This window comes from Felis catus, chromosome F1 (genome assembly GCF_018350175.1).
Source record: "Felis catus isolate Fca126 chromosome F1, F.catus_Fca126_mat1.0, whole genome shotgun sequence".
Taxonomy (NCBI): Eukaryota; Metazoa; Chordata; class Mammalia; order Carnivora; family Felidae; genus Felis; species Felis catus.
Window position 1 is genome coordinate 29,264,971 of NC_058384.1, and position 13,380 is coordinate 29,278,350.

Sequence of the window (13,380 nt, forward strand, 5' to 3'; positions counted from 1 at the left end):
TCCCTCCTTACCTCACTAGGCCTAGGGGACTGGAGAATTTCAAACATGGCTTCTACTGCGGAGCTAGCTCTCTTTGAGGAAGGCTTTGTGACTTTAAACTGTATTGTATGCAAAATACATTTTGTGGTGCCAGGTGGGAGCTAGCTGGGCTTCCCGCTGTGGTTTCCAGACATTTTCCTGTCACTTTCTGCCATCTACTGGTGGCAGCGCAAATCACCCTGGATTCACTCCAGGTTGTACCTTTAGGGTGGGTTATATTCCCGTACCTGCTTAGTTTGAAGTGTGATTTTCAAGAAGGCTTGTGCTGAAATTCATGGGGATCCAACATTTATTTCTCTCAAAATCACAGTCCCGAGGGGACGGGGTTAGCTGAGAAGTCACTCTTTGTGGTCTTTGTTCCTTTGTCTGAGAGGCAGTATTTGAATACCGACCACCTGAGTTTAAATTCTGGCTCTACGATTTAGTGTGTGTGTGTGTGTGTGTGTGTGTGGCCTTGGGCAAGAAACTCAACCTCTCCGTGCCTCAGTTTCCTCCTGTGTCACAGGTGGAGAAGACTAGACCTTACCTCATAAGGTTTTGGCTCAGGGAATGGAAGTTCTCAAATGTAAAGCGTATAGTATCTAGCACCTCATACTTGGAAAATGTTACCTATTATTTGTTTGAAACGTGCCCAAGAGTTAAACATTACTTTGGAACATAGAGCATTCCGTAAGTTAGTTATTATTTATAACCTATATCCAGTGTTTTTGAAGTAATTTTGTTTCCAGGCTGCTTTCATTTTAATCCTAGTGGTTCAGCTCACAAGCAGCAGCTTCTATTCAGGAGCCTGCCTGCCTTCCTTTGCTTTCTTTCTTTCTTTCTTTCTTTCTCTTTCTTTCTTTCTTTCATGTTTGTTTATTTTTGAGAGAGAGAGAGAGACAGACACAGCGTGAGTGGGGGAGGAGCAGAGAGCGAGGGAGACACAGAATCCAAAGCAGGCTCGAAGCTCTGAGCTGTTGGCACAGAGCCTGACACGGGGCTCGAACTCACTAACCGCGAGATCAGGACCTGAGCCAAAGTGGGACACTTAACGGACTGAGCCACCTAGGGGCCCCCTGGAGCCTTTCTTAATATCTCCTTCTGGAATATTCCATCTTCCCTTTGGGCTCCCCCAGCACAGTCTCTCTTAGACTCATGACTTTCATCTTGGAATATAGGCCTGTCTTGCTTTGTACATTGCCTGGGTCCCTGAGAGAAACAGCCCATCTGACCATCACTGTGTCTCCCACAGTCTTTCTTGCAATGATGTTACTTAACAACTATCTAATATCTGTAGACAGGATGAGATCTGATTCCCTCAGGAATCCTGAGTCTAGATGAGTTGCTGAGAGACTTGTCCCCAGTGAAATGGAACAGTGGGCCTGGGACTAGGTAGAGCTGAGGACTTGGAATGTCAAGAATGTACATGAGAAGAATAACGGAGGAGCAAGGCCCACCCACAGGGAGGGAGCTGTGCGCTGAAGACTAATTTTGGGGGGACTAGGATGAAAGGTAAGTGTCTGAAGCTGGTCTTCTGGCTTCCATGCTCCGTCCAAGTCCCACTGAAGTGTGTTCTCATAGCCGATGCCAAGTGCCTCGTTTCTGCGGTCCCATCATGGACGCTCAGTCTCACGTGTGCTCACACGACTAGTGATTTGGGTCTGGATGTCAAAATGTTTAGTCCCCAAATTCACTTGTAGTTACCAAGAGACCAAAGAGTCCCACTAGAGCAGCCCTATTACTTTTTAAAACAATGTTTATTTATTTTGAGAAAGAGAGAGAGAGTGAGAGCAAGCGAGTGGGAGGTGCAGAGAGAGAGAGCGCGAGAATCCCAAGAAGGCTCCACGCTGTCAGCACAGAGCAAGACACTGGGCTCTATCTCACAACCTGAACTGAAATCAAGAGTCAGATGTTCAACCCACTGAGCCACCCAGGCGCCCCAGCTCTATTACTTTTTATTAGGTACAAATGTTCTAGCTCTGCTGAGAGCCAGGGGTCCATGGCAGCAGAGGGGAGGGGGGGGGTCTCAATTCTGGTATTCTCCATTCATCCTTTATATTTGACTCCTGCAGGACAACTTAGTCTCTCTAATGATTTTTTCCCCTTTAAAATAGTTTTCATTTAATTTTTAATTTTAATCCCAGTATAATTAATACACAGTGTTGTGTTAGTTTCCAGTGTCCAGTATAATGATCCAACATTTCTACGCATTACTCAGTGTTCATCACAATAGGTGTGCTCTTAATCCCCTTTACCTCTTTCACCCATCCCCCCACACCCCGCCCCTCTGGTAACCACCAGTTTGTTCTCTATAGTTAAGAGTTTGGGTTTTTGTTTGTCTCCTTTTTTCTTTGTTCATTTGTCTTGTCTCTTAAATTCCATGAGTGAAATCATATGGTATTTGTCTTTCTCGCACTGACTTATTTCACTTAGCTCTAATGACTCTTAATATGTATTCAAGAAACGTTTTTTTAATGTTTACGTTTGAGAGAGAGAGAGACAGAGCATGAGCATGAGCATGAGCAGGGGAGGGGCAGAGAGCGAGGGAGACACAGAATCCGAAGCAGGCTCCAGGCTCTGAGCTGTCAGCACAGAGCCCGATGCCGGGCTCAAATTCAAACTCATGAACTGTGAGATCATGACCTGAGCTGAAGTCGGATGCTTAACTGACTGAGCCCCAGGTGCCCCTGCATTCAAGAAACTCTTATTGGGCACCTACTATAGGCCACACCTGGTGCTGGAGCCCAAGGAAGATATTGTCCCCATCTCCTTGCTTACCACCAAGTGGAAAGCCAGTTTCACATAGGAGCAAATAATACCCGTTGGTTTGGAGGGTTTGATTGAAACTGGGTTTGTTATTTAAATGCATTTCATGGAAGTCCCTGGAAAACTCAGCTAAAATACTTCTTCAGGTAGATCTCTTTTGGTGATTTCAGACATGAAGGGGCTGATTGGCCTAGGAATCTATCCCTCTTTCAGATCTTTCTTGTTTTTAGGTTCATTCTTACATTCTTTCATAAGAAGTAACCAAGTACCAAGGAAAGGTAACCCTTTCCCACACCCCTAGTTACCAGTTGGTCATCACTCCAAGGAGAAGGCCCCACGGTGAGAATAAAAGTGGTATATCTTTACAGTCTAAGTTCAAAGAAGCACCGTCCTCTTGTGCCCAACACCCTACCTCAGCCTTGTAGGGAGGTGGGACTAGACAGGCAGAAGATGTAGTGGGTTCTGGTGGAATGTCTTAACCCCAGAAATGAAGGTGCCCCATGGTGGTGTTTGGACCTAGAGAGACTCTATTCTTCTTGGAAACTGGGGCCATGGGAGCAATTGGCCTGCCTCTCCCAAGGACAACATAGACATGGAGGCTACATGGGACGCTGTCGGCCCAGCAGCCACCGTGATGTCATGCCAGCCCTGGGATGTGGAGTAGATGGGACAGAGAAAGTGGAGGGTTTCCTTCTGTGTCTCGCCCTCTCAAATACACAGACTCTGACCTTCAGTACACCCACCCCTCCCTGCTGATTTTCTGTGGCCTGTCCGAGCAAATGAGATTACACAGATAACCACACCAGACCAAGAGGGTGACATCTCTTCTCCTCTTTTGCCCCTCATCAGCAAAAGTTCCTTGATTTTAACAAGCTTAGCAAGGAAGTAGAGCTTTGGATGAAGAGTAAGCAAGATAATACTACCCAAATATCCTGGATCATGATGAGTTTCAAGACTTGAGTAATGTCACTAGTCTACTCTCAGCAGAGCGAGGTTGAAAAATAAAAGTGATTCTTATTTTACATTGACCTGCTGGTGACTATATGGTTCATGCTCGCTACAAACGTTAAATTTTATGCCATCCTAAGGATACAAAGATGAAAAAGGTGGCCGTGGGTCAGAGTTGAAAGTGCACCGGCTTTGGAGGTAGACTGGAGGTATTTGCATCTCCCAGTTCTAACTTTGTAGTCTTTATTCACCTGTCTGCATTTGTCTTCTCATCTGAAAAATGGACGTAATACGTTCCTTTCAGAATTATTATAAGGATAGTTTACGTAAAGCCTGGAGCATAATGCAATTTTACTACTATGAAGACTATATGACCTTGTCCTCACGGAACTTGTAGTCTAGTTTGGAGTCCTAAGACAATCATAATAATAATCACAAAAATGTGGTCTGTAACAAATGATGCCTTCTTAAGTCAGACAGGAGTCTGAAGTAGGGAGAGAAGCATCCCACTGAATTCCATTACATCTGCTCAGTTTTGTCAACCTAAGTTTATTAAGCATCTATGATGCATCAGGCTTTGTTATTATAGAAGATCAATTCCCAGGTCTGGAATCCCACTGCTGGGTTTGAATCCCATTGGTGCCACTTACTAGAGCTGTGACTTTGGGCGGTTACTTAACAAACACTCTGAGTCTCTTAGTGAGTTTCCTTGTTTACTGAAGAAGTTTTTTTTTTTTTAATGTTTGTTTATTTTTGAGAGAGAGAGAGACAGAGCATGACCGGGGGGGGGGGGGGGGGGGAGAAGGGGCAGAGAGAAAGGAGACAGAATCTGAAGGACGGTAGAATCTGAAGCACGGTCCAGGCTCTGAGCTGTCAGCACGGAGCCCGATGTGGGGCTCGAACTCACGAACCGTGAGATCATGACCTGAGTTGAAGTCGGACGCTTAACCAACTGAGTCACCCAGGCGCCCCTTTAGAAGAAGGTTTTGAATAGTACCTGCCGTGAGGAATAAGTAAATTAATGCACGTGAAGGATGTATCAACATCCTTGGCACATCTTAAGTGCTGAATGAATTGTAGTTGCTGTTCACATCATCAGTGTCATTGACACCATCGTCATCACCACCACTAGTCCCTGCATTTAGGGTCAGGGACTTTAAAAAATGAATAAGATGTATTTCCGTAGTTCAGTAGCTCCCAGGACCATCTCTGATCTTTGAAGTTTTTTGTAGGTGATCCGGGCAGAATACAGACTATTTTCCTAGAAAGGGGAAAATTCTGTGCTTGGGACATTTGTAATACTTTGACCCGGAGGAGGGCATGTGTACTTTTACCTATTACACTTACTTTGGGAATGTGCTTCCCTAGAGCTCCCCATGGAACTGGGGTAGAGGTCCATTGGTTTTTATAGAACTGAAACTTATCTCACTCAGTGTGTACAATTATACAAGTGGGCAGATTTAGTGACTGAGAGTCCCAACTCGGCTTTATCTCTTAAATATATATTTACGCACAGCACTGGTATGTTCTAGCGTATTTATGCATAGTGGGGCTATGGTTTCAGGGTAATCCAATTTTTTGAAGTTTATTTATTTATTTTGAGAGGCGGGGGGGAGGGGAGAGGAGAAGAGAGAGAGGGAAAGAGAGAGAATCCCAAGTGGGCTCCTCACTGGCATTGTCAGCACGAAGCCCGACATGGGCCTCGAACCCAGGAACCACGAGATCGTGACCTGAGTTGAAATTAAGAGTCGGAGGCTTAACCGACTGAGCCACCCAGGCGCCCCTGTTTCAGGGTATTCTAAAGTTCCGTAAAATAAAACAGGAGTGAGTTGCTGTTACAGTGCACAGGAACCACCTAATTAGGGAAACAGCATTTTTAGCATTAAAGGGGCATGAAAGTCATGAAGTGTGATTCCGTGAAAGGAATTCCTGGTATCTGAACAGAATAAGGGCTTGTACTGCTGGTTTATGACAAAGAAAAAAGCAAAGCAAAGCAAAGCAAAACAAAACAAAACATGAGTGCTCATTAAGTTCCTTTAATCTAAGAATTTCGAACGGCGAAATGTAACTCTGCTCAGAGACAAGGGCCGGACCAGTTGGCTTTAAAGTTTCTTTTGCGTGATGGTGTTTAGCTCATTTGGTGGAGGGATGAAAAGAACCCAGAACTGTTAAATGGGAACCTCCCATCAATTACAGGCCACACGGAGTTCTCTTAAGAATTTTTTCAAAGCTGTCCCCTAACTATCTATAACAAGTCAGCATCCACTAAGGAGAAGGACATCTGTGTATTTTTAGATAGAAAAGTGCTGTCTCCTTGTCATTTTGTAGAAAATGCTTTTCTCTCTGTCTCCCTTCATTGGGCCTTCTGGTATCTCAGAAGAGAAAGGAGCTACCTGGTAAATAAAGATAAGCTGCGCTTATTAGCAGAGATTTGCAAGGGAAGAGGCTGTTTAAAAATGGATAAGGAGGTAATTGTGTTCTTCTGGCTCTACAGCGGGGACTCGTTTTCCTCTGTCAGGGCCTGGCAGCCAGCGAGGAGCTGAACAAGTATGCCTGCCACCCCGGCGTGACCTGGAGTTCACATGGACGAAGCTACACTCAGTCGCAGGAACCCTCGGGCCTTTGAAGTCGCTGAGTCGTCCTGACGGCAGATCCCTTCCGTGGAGGACTGATGCTCTGCCAGAAGAGTAAAACGCCGTCGTTTTTAGACTGCCCTTTGGGATAAAAGAGACAGTCGTGCAGTGCAGCCCCAGTGCCAGGCTCACGTCTGACAGAGCCGCCATTGTTCGTGTCGCCCCTCAGTGAGCTCTGCTCAGCTAGCGAGGCCCCGGGCCGCTTCAGGGCTCCGGTGCAGGTTTCTTGCAAGGATCAGGTACACAGCTGTGTGTGGAAATGAAGGATGGTGGAAGGGGCCGTGTCTACACGATATCCAACATCTGCTTCGAAACTGAGTTCAGTCAGCTCTCCAGATGTTTCCTCACGCCCAAAGTTTGCCAAAACCATCTCTTGACTGAATGTTGCAGTTTCCGTCTGATTGTTCCGGAGAAGGTGGTCTGTTCTTCTGCCACGTGGGCTTTTAGATGTGAAGAAGTGATATGAGCTAAAAGACGTAGGCATCCCAGTCTCCCTATCCAATGTTTACCTCCTGCTTTCTCCACCATCCTCATGGTGGGCGCGTGAAGGAAACGTTGACGGCCCTGCGCCGAGGGGACTAAGTCTGTCTTTGTCCGCACGCGAGCTCAGCTTCTCCCAGTTGTGCTGACTCTGTGGGATTCCCAGAAAGATAAAGCCGGGAGCATAGCACCAGGAAAATGACCTGGGCCACTTGAGTCTGGCCTTCTTCCCATATACCCACCACCTGTGAGTAGTCTCTGGGTGAGGGAAGGCAAGCTTGGGAAGGAGTTATGCTGAGAAATGTGGATGCCTTTGCAGCCCTGATGTTTTCTTCTCAGACTCATTTTTGAGGCATAATGAATGTGTGTGTGTGTGTGTGTGTGTGTGTGTGTGTGTGTGTTCCTTCAGACAGTGTCATAAAGCAGAACACAAAAGCTGTTGCCTAGTAGTTGGGGATTAGTTGTCAACCCTCCACCCCCCACAGGTTTTTTTTTTTTTTTTTTTTTTTTTTTTTGCTTAAGGCATTTCAAAGATCATCTGGTTATTTGGTTATTTTTGAGGAATAAAGAATAGCTGAGAACTGAATGTTATTGAAACATCCATTTTCAGCTGTGATTTCAATTGCTTGGAAGTGTGGAATCTCAGTTTTTAAATTTCTGGACTCTACCTCTTCCTGGCACTTTCTCTTCAGGCTTCCTTTGAATAGATAGACCCTGCATACTTCTAGAATAAATGTGCAGCTCAAGAATACACTCAAGTCAGAGGTAGATTTAACATGAATGAACGAAGCTTAAGCTTTGGGGCCTCTCACTTTAAAAAAAATTTTTTTTAATGTTTATTTATTTTTGAAGGAGAGGGATACAGAGTGTGAACAGGGGAAGGGCAGAGAGAGAGGGAGACACAGAATCTGAAGCAGGCTCCAGGCTCTGACCTGTCAGCACAGAGCCCTACGCGGGGCTCGAACTCACAGACCGCAAGACCATGACCTGAGCCGAAGTCGGGCACTTAACCGAGCCACCCAGGCGCCCCACCATGGTCACATTTTTTTGTTATATTTGTGGACAGAAGATCGTTTAAGAATACAGTGTCTCCCAAAGAGAGCTACCCCAAAGTTGTTAAGTTTCAGTTCTTGAGCAACACTCTGGGACAGCAGGGTGAATAATTTCTTATAAGCTGCCCATCTGTATCCTCACAGAGGAATACAAATTAGATTGACTTAGAATAATTTAGAGAGGACGTTTTTGGCGATCACCATTGTCCTCTCAATATGCGAAACACTGCTGATTAGACTTTGATTTGTCTGAAGGAAAGCAGCTGCAGAAGATAGAAGAATTTTCTGGAGGGTTTCACAGTGCTAACTAATGAGGAAGAAAATAACACCTCACAATTCAGGCCAGGAAGGGGCTGCCACCTTGTTATTTGGTGGGACAGTAGCTATTGACAAAAGGACCGCGTTGCACATCCTCTGGGACCAATGAGAGGAAGGTTTGAAACGACTTACGGGGCTCCTGTTTCCATTGCTTCTCTCTTCTCCCATTTGGTTGGGAGGCAAGGATGGGGGCCCACACGTTTCCTGTGGTTGGCATTGGTGAGTCGAGTGGTTCCAGAGGAGCAGGGAGCAAAGAGGATTCTTAGGGCAGTCTGTGGGCTCAGGAGAGGGTTCAGGGATACCCTTGAGGCTCCCTGTTGCTTGAACTCCAACTCTGCTCCTCCTAACCACGTGGGAACAGGAAGTTCCCTGAGGCAGAGGGAGGGACCAGACATATGAACTCCATGTCCCCTAGGATTTAGTTAACAGGGTGTCTGTTCTAAGTGTGTTAATTTACACCATCTCTTTTCTCCTTGTTACTCCCTGTGTGTTTTACATTAATTCAATAAGCCGCATGACTGGAACATTTTAACTTGCTTTGTGAACCTTTTTGTTCTCTGACCTCTGAGGTTGTTGTAGAGTATACTTGTGGGCTATCATTGCATCAAAGTCATTTCCTGTATGACAGCATTAATCAGGGTTATTTAAATCTGGTAATAATAACACCCACATTTAGGAGGCTTAGCAAACATTTTTCTCTCCGCAACAATTAGGCATGGATGTTCCCTGTCAGGCTGCTTTCCTGGGTAGCCCACCTCAAAGCGCTGACTCAGGGACATGGGGGAAGCTTCCATCCTTTGACCACACCCCCTTGAAGTCTTTAGGCATTCTCTCCGTTAAATGGGCAGGTGGAGAGAGCAGATCGTATGAGACTTTTATGAGCCAGAACTAGAAACGGTGCACGATACTCCCGTCAGCGTTCTATTGGGCAAAGCTAAGTCACGTGGTCATGCCCAAGTGCAAGGGAGGCTCGGACGTGTAGTCCAACCCTATGACTAGGAGGAAAGGGAAATGGGATAATAAGGGATCAACCAGTCTCTGCGGGAGGGTGACTACAAACGAATACCAACTCTGCAGCGGGGAGGGAGGTAGAATCTTCATCTCTCAAAATTAATATTGTAAGATTATTTTGGGAGAGCCATGGTGAACTATATTGGCCCGATTCTGCTGAGTGGTAAGGAGCGTGTGGCTTGATCTTTTAAGATGATATTGAATCGTAGAATAATTTGAAGCAGAGGACTAAATACAATAATAGAATTTTAGAACTCGAGAAAGCTTAGAAATTATTTAATCTAAAGCTTTAAGAGATGTTGGCCCTGGACACAAAAGCAGAGGGAAGGCACATTTCCTGAGCCCCACCGGTGCTCTTTCCATTTCTGTGGGGAAGCACAATGACTTGACTTACCAATGTCACACAGCCTCTGAGAGAAGTGAGCCTGGGACCCACCGCTTCAAATTATGAGTCAATGTGCTCTTCACATGTATTTAATTAACCTCCCCCCCACCCCGTGTACACATACATGCATTCGTGCTCCTCTTCGGAGTCATTCATGTGAGTTTAATTTACAGTCCACTGAAATGGAAGGAGGACATGATGAATGTGCATTATTCTCAAAATGTGAGCCTAGCAGGTCTGTGGCGTTACATCTGTAATAACATCATTTGCACAGCTTGTGTGCTGCTTTGCAAATAGCACCAAAGTATTTTGTGTGATGGTCACCAAGTTCGAAGAGAAATGAGATATTCTTTTCACGGGTCTGGAAAAGAGCAAGTCGCAGGGGCTGACTTCAGAATGCCTCATTGTCCCAATCCTAACAGGTGCAGGTTTCGACACTAAGGGTCGGATCCCATTACCACTCTAGTTGTATGGATCACTGACCTTGAAAGGGGTCTGCACACACATCAGTGTGGGACCCGTCCTTTAGGAACCACGTCCACTAATCTGAATGGCTATTTAGAGCTGTGAATGGCATTTAACAGGCGTCCTTCCATTCTTCCAGGCTCATTGAAGAATCTCAGTCCTTCTCCTCCTGCTCATTAGAACTGACACTTCCCAGGCCAGAGGGATGACCAGGATGAATCAGAGAGGTGAGATCTTCATCCTGAAGGACAGGGTACAGTTCGGGGCCAGCTGGGGATGAAAGAAGTCCCTATTGACAATTGGGGCTTGGAGCTTAGGATTGTGTCTCCGTTATAACAAACACACGATTACGTGGAATGTCTCAAAGATACCTTTATTTAAACGCTAGACGATGCAATCAAGTCATTTTTCTAGTATTCTGTTAAAAAGAGTAAATCCTCCAGCTCTTAGGCCTATACACCTGCCTAGTCTTGATTTCTCAAACAGACATTTTTCTTAGGAAGTTTCTTTAATGTTCTGTTTCCATTTCATTTACTTCATTTAGTGTGTACTTTGCTTTTGTAGACATCGTGGTCGTATTTACCACATGGGTTAATTTCCTGATGCTAAAAAATAAGAAAGGGAGCTACAAATATTTCAGTAATCCTACTGAATTTTGTGGGCACGTGGCCACTGTATGCCTATTTCATGGAGCAAATTTGTTCGTTTGCTATTGGGCGCAAACCAGGCAATCCCATGATTGTAATTAGTTGCTCCATTCATTTTTCTATTGACTTATTGAAGGTGGTAGTATTACTTAGAGGCAGATAGATAACTTCCATCTGGCCCGAAAAGGCAAGATGGACATGATTTTCTTGGGGTTGATTATCTGGCTAGTCCATCCATTCTGCTTAAAGTAGATGCAGTTTACAACTGCGGTTGTGATCATAGGGATGGTGCCAATGGGGAGAATGATCTCCTCACATACTTTCAACGATGTTGTAAGCGATCTTGTCGAAAAGCGACACTCTGGAAAATTTTCTATTATTTTGACATGGCACCATGGCTTGCACATGGTAACTATTTGTCCTATTAGTTAATGATTTCATTCATTCAAACTACGAACACTTTTTATGTGGAAGATGTTGGAATATAAAGCTGAGTGTCACATGATCCCAGTCTTCAGAGGGCTTACAATTTGGTGAAGGAGACAGACAGACTCCTAGCTACCACATGATGCAGTAAAGGCTTTGGTGGCCATCTGTATCAACCCATGGATGTTGTACGCATACATACATGCTTCCATTCCCAGCCATTCACCTGAACTTAATTTACAGGCCTGTAGCACACTAGGGGGGTCCCCTGAGGGGAATGTGGAGGAGGGATAAGAGTTTTTCCAAGGAACGTCTGAGAAGGCTCGGGGGAGGAAGCTTGGGGGCTTTGCCAACCAGAGGAGGCACAGTGCACAGAGGGACTGAGGAGTGATCAAGAGAGGAGCAGAGGCAAGAGTGGTCTTTTTAGTGCAGCTGGAGCATGAAGTACAAGCGGACGTGGTATGCGACACAAATACCTAAAGGAAGTGAAGTAATTAGGAGGGTGGAAATCTCAGCCGCGTGCTCGGGGGCAAGGGTGTGTGACTTTATTTATCCTCCTATTAATCCACTTATTGTTAGAAGCTCTCATGTTGCCACGTGAAGGAAACGTAATCTTCACCAATTTGGGATGAATTTCCTCACTTTCCCTTAGTGCCAGGGACCTTATGTAGACACGGATGGTATTGGGGGGGGGGGGTGGCATTAGGACTTTAGTTGGCAGTTCACCAAGCTGGCTTTCCAGTGAGATGACCTTTGTCTTGTCTGGCCCTCGGTCATCAGCTCTCCATGGCTGCAGCTGGTTCATTTTCAGAAGGCCGTGGTACTGGCCCCCAGGTCCCAGGAATCAACCTCTAAAGACTCTGCTTTATGAGGCTGTCTAGGGCCTGCTTTGACTAAGTCACACCACATTCACTCCTCTGAACTCTAGCTGCCCACCTGGGCTCTCCGTTGGGAAATAAGGCATGGGGACCTTCGCTTGGACCACAGCACCTTATTAAGGAGGGGTCTGTTTCCCCTCTCCTAGGAAGATCAGGGTACAGGCCTCCTTCTCAGGGACTACAAGTTTCCATGCTGTCATTACCTCCTTACCTATTTTCCCTACCAGGGCTAGCTTTTGTAATCTTGAAGGTGTGGGATGTGGAGTTGGTGATGGTGGTGGAGAATCTTTGCTCTTAGTCATTGTATTTTTTTCCAATTTTTTTTTTTGCTTAGGTACTGTGTGTGTGTGTGTGTGTGTGTGTGTGTGTGTGTGTGTGTGTTTTAAATTTCTTCTAAAGGCTAGGCTTTGGAAATTCAAAAGCCAATAACAGTTTCCTTTCTTCCCAATTTCTACCTTGCATTGCCTATCCTGAAATAAGGGATCTAGAAACATCTATTTCAGTGATCTCAACCACAGCTGCATATTACCATTGCTTGAGCACTTAATGACTAATACAAATGCAATTAGGTCCACTTCCTGAGGTTCTGATTTAATTGTTCTGGGGTGGGACAGAGGCATTGGTGTTGTTTAACAAACTCCCCAGTAGGTTCTAACACTAGTTGGGATCAAGAATTACTAGACTAGCACAGAAATCCAAAATATTAAAGAGAATGTAGGAAAAACATCAGCTAATATTGCAAAGTATCACCAGGTCCAGTAAGCCAGCACCATATTTGGAAGAATCTTGAATGCCCTACAATGGAAGTTTGACTTTACATGTTGGGAAGACAAGACATTGAAAGAAAAAAATTAACGAATATTTACTGTCTACCTTGTGCTAACTGCTATGCTTTAAATAGCTATCAAATTTCAGCCTGAGATAAATTCCGCAAGGTAGGTCTTCTTACCCTCTATTTCGCAGGTGGGGAAATGGAGCTCAGTGAGGGTATATAAATTTCTCAAGGTCATTGGGTAAGCAACTGTCAGACCCTTAATTAGAATCCAGATCCCTGATCAAAACCCAGATTATTTCATGAAAAACTGTTGCCTCCCAACGTGAGATGATAAAACCGTGTATTCACTGAAAGAATCAATTAAGACTTCTGTCAACAAAATGGTAGAAGGGACAAAGGTTAGCCCTAAGGGATTGGGGTAGCTTGTTGGTTGTCGTTGCCTGCTCTCTCAGGTGGTTATCGTCATGCATTCAGTGGTTTTTGCTGCTTAGGTTTTTTCTTAATAATTATTAATTTTTTTATTTGAGTGTGGTTGACACACATTACATACAGATGCACAGCATGGTGTTGGGAGAAGT